Here is a 4,232-nt window from a genome sequence, read left to right on the forward strand (position 1 = left end):
TGCACAGGCCTCTGCTGCTTCCCCTGTTGTGCCCTGTCCCCAGAGGTGGAGTCTACAGAGACAGGCAGGTTTCCTTGAGCTGCTGTGAGCTCCACCCAGTTCGAGCTTCCCAGCGGCTTTGTTTACCTACTTAAGCCTCAGCAATGGCGGGCGCCCCTCCCCCAGCCTCCCTGCTGCCTTGCGGATAGATCGCCACAGACTGCTGTGTTAGCAATGAGGGAGGCTCCGTGGGCGTGGGACCCTCCCGGCCACGTGTGGGATATATTCTCCTAGTGTGCCAATTCGCTTAAAGCGCAGTATTGGGGTGGGAGTTACCCGATTTTCCAGGTGTTGTGTGTCTCAGTTCCCCTGGCTAGGAAAAGGGATTCCCTTCCCCTTGCGCTTCTCAGGTGAGGCGATGCCTCGCCCTGCTTCAGCTCTGGCTGGTCAGGCTGCAGCACCTGACCAGCACCGATTGTCTGGCACTCCCTAGTGAGATGACCCCAGTACCTCAGTTGAAAATGCAGAAATCACCGGTCTTCTGTGTCACTCGCACTGGGAGTTGGAGACTGGAGCTGTTCCTATTCGGCCATCTTGCTCCGCCCCTCCAGTGGAGTATTTTTTAAACTGCAGATCAAGAGATCTATTAGATGATAATGAAGTCATTTTAGTGTATCATGACCAGTATATTTGAATGAAAAAATAGAATGAAACAGAATACAATAGTATAGGTTAGAAAAAAATTAGTCCATATCACAAATAATCAATGTAAGTTTTTCATGAAACATGTTTCATGTATATGTGCATACACATGTATGTGTATTTTGGGTTATGAAGTAAAATGTGTTTCTTCAAATGGATCATGAGTTTTGAGACAGAATAATAAATTGGGAGGAATTACTCTACCTGACATAAAAACTGACTATATAATCACAGTGTTTAACACAACGCATCCTTGGCAGAGAGAGAGACACATTGATCAATGGAACAGAATAGAGAACCCAAAAATAGACCCACACATGTAAGCCCAACTGACTTTTAACAAAAGTGGGAAAGCAATTCAAATGAAGAAGAAATCAACTGGCCTTTTCAATTCAACTTGGCCTTGACAAAAAGTAGCCCAAATGAGTAGACCTCTCATTCGCATTTTAAGTAGCAGCAAGAAGGCAAGAGATGCCTCCATGCATGTCAGAGGTCTTTTAAGCGAAACATCCAGGAGCAGCCACAGTCTTCAAGCTGAAGTCTCATTGACTGGAACTTAGTTTTGTGGTCATACCAACTGTAAGAAAACCTGAGAAATTCATCTTCCTTCTGAATAGTCACATGCCTGGCTTGAATGTCTATTATTATGTATCAGCAGAATAAGATAGATATTGGGGCATAGTTAACTACCTGTCAGTGTTACACTGTTGTTTAGATTTATCCAGAGATGTCGTGCAAGTGCAGCATTCCATCTCTCCAGAACACCCAAATAATCCTTCCACAGCACATATTTTATCTCCTGGTTAAAAACCTCAGATGCCTCCAATGCACATAGGGTAAAGACCAAACTCCTTTGTACGATATTTAGATTTTTGAACATTTAGCTCAAGCCACATTTCTAGCCATCACCTGCCCACTGCATTCTCCCAAATGCTAAGACTCTCTACTACCTAAATGTTCCTGCTCAAGTTCTCCCCTCCCATGGAATGCATTCCAACTTCTGCCCCACTCCATATATCTGACCGATGACACCTCATCCATGCAGACCTGTATCAATCATCGTCCTCTCTCTCTCTCCTTCTCTCTCTTTCCCCTGCCCTTCCTGACTCCTCAAGCCAGCAGAAGTACCTGTTTCCTTCTCTAGGCCTCATTAATTCAGATGTACACTGATGATGGCACCATCCCGTGTCTTTGTTGTTGTGATTTTTTTTGTTTTGCTGCAGACTAGAGGCTCCTCCAACACAAGACCTATCATCCCGAACTCTGTTGCCACAGATCTTGGAGTCCCTCCACACCCTTACAATTAATTGTTGAATTATTGAGCGGTTTCTCAGCATCAAAAAATTGACGGAAAGAAAACAGTATCTATCTCTGACAGGTGTGCTCTGAATATGCAAAGCTGTTATTTCACGGGTTCAGTTGTGAAGAAATGATCTGTGATGAGAAGTGTTTGAAAAAGCTAAGGTGAAAGAATGATTTTTGACATCTGGATATCCCTATTTCATTGCCATGAGTGAGTCACACTCACAGTAGACTACAGCAACGTCAATCTCCTTAGACCCCATGGCCACTTATTAGGAATATCTGCCTGCTTGAAGGAGGGAGATGTCTTTCGATTTTAGCATGCAAAGACACAGTACCAAGGACAACTTTAACAATATCATTTCTCTATTTATGTATTTGGAAAATCTTCTCTCTAAGGAAAAATATACATTCTATTATTGGAAACTCTACCTTCTTTTTTTGTGTGAAATGGCAAGTGACATTCTTCAAGTATGGTCCCACCCTACTCCCCCCCCCCCTTTTTTTTAGACACAGTCTCACTCTGCCACCCAGGCTGGAGTGCAATGGTGCAATCTCGGCTCACTGCAAGCTCCGCCTCTCCCAGGTTCAGGTTCATGCCACTCTTCTGCCTCAGCCTCCTGAGTAGCTGGGACTATAGGTACCCACCACCATGCCTGGCTAATTTTTTGTATTTTTAGTAGAGATGGTGTTTCACCATGTTAGTCAGGATGGTCTCGATCTCCTGACCTTGTGATCTGCCTGCCTTGGCCTCCCAAAATGCTGGGATTGCAGGTGTGAGCCACCGCGCCCGGCCAGTCCCACCCTACTCTTAATTGGCCTTCCTGAGCTGCAGTTTCTTAAACTGTGAAATCTAGCTTCTCTACTGTGAATGATTTTGCTCACCAGATGTGTATATCCTCCTGTATATTTCCCTGCCTTTCAATTAGATCAGGTTATATGATATTTTAACCAATGAACTGTGAACAGAAGTGTCGAGATAGGTATCATTCAGAGTGTCCCTGTCTTTCTATAAAGAACATGTGTTTCGGACGGCATAGTTACAAGGTGAAGGAGGATTTTATATATGCAGGAAATACATCTTTACTTTGTTAAGCACATGAGATTGGGGAGTTTGTTGCAGTGTCTAGGATTAATAATCTTACATACTGACAGTGTGAAGTTCTTAGCAGGATGAAACAGGTTATTTACGTACAAACATAAGCACAGTGCCTGAGAGAAACAGGCATCAGTCACTGTGAAGTAAGATTTTGTCATTAAAATGGATAAATAATTTTACAAAATCCAATAGTTACATTGAAAGAAAAAATGTCTGGAGAACAGAAAATCTTGGTTCTAGAGTTGTGCAATTTTAGACTTGGACTTAGAAGCTATTTAATCTAGTGTTTTCCAAACGAGTCTGGTTATAAACATCAGGTTCTTAAGCAGAAAATACAGATTTCTGGGCCCATCTCCACTTATAATGAATCAGAATCTCTAGGGAAGAAGTGTCGATTTGAATTGTTTTGTTTTCATATGGAAGGAAAGTGAGGCCCAGGAAATTGATGACTTTTCTAGGGCCACAGAACTGGTTATTGACATGTTGGAACTAGAACCCAGCTTCCACAGAGCTGCTTGCTTTCCTTCTGGGATCACATAATAATGTCCTAGTAGAGTGAGACCAGGACTGACCCTTTGTCCCTCTATCTCTGATAAATCATGTCAAGACCTGCAAATGATTTTACCCCTTAACAATGAAAAGAAGATGTAATTTTAAAATTACCTTGGATGTACAGTAAAAGCAGCATTCCCATAATCAATCATCCAAAATCACGGGGTTATTTGGAGCTATTTGAAGGAAAGTAAATTGAAAACATGTTGTTAAACAATGCACCAAAGAGTTATCAAATCATAAACATCTAGATTACTTTAACATGTTGATTATTCCTTACAAAGCAACTCTGGCCATGAAGAGACCTGGAAAATTCAATGAATCCCTTTCTAAGTTGTTAGCTGTACTGAGTTGAATCATTTGGCTATGTGGGAACATATGTTAAAGTTAAAAAAAAAAAAAAAAAAACGATATATTACAAATATATTCTTTTTGGAGCTATTATTCACACTTTTCACTAAGCAGAAGACACAGAGGCCTGCTATTAGGACATGTCTCTGAGGATACAGAAATAGTTTGGGGAGTACAGTGGTATAATATTGAACACATTAAAACCTATCTGGAGCTTTGGAAATCAAATATACAGACATTCCATAAT

General features: G+C 41.7%; 1 long non-coding RNA gene across 1 annotated transcript in view; it reads right to left on the minus strand.

Annotated features, from left to right (window-relative positions):
• LOC108529231 (uncharacterized) overlaps positions 1–3,810 on the minus strand; it is a 46,036-nt gene extending 42,226 nt beyond the window's left edge. The window contains exon 1 of the long non-coding RNA XR_001885445.1: positions 3,746–3,810. This is a non-coding gene — a long non-coding RNA (uncharacterized LOC108529231). The remainder of the gene's footprint in view (positions 1–3,745) is intronic.
• Positions 3,811–4,232: the final 422 nt, after the last annotated feature.

The sequence above is a fragment of the Rhinopithecus bieti genome, unplaced genomic scaffold (assembly GCF_001698545.2).
Source record: "Rhinopithecus bieti isolate Rb0 unplaced genomic scaffold, ASM169854v2 scaffold_4781, whole genome shotgun sequence".
Classification (NCBI taxonomy): domain Eukaryota; kingdom Metazoa; phylum Chordata; class Mammalia; order Primates; family Cercopithecidae; genus Rhinopithecus; species Rhinopithecus bieti.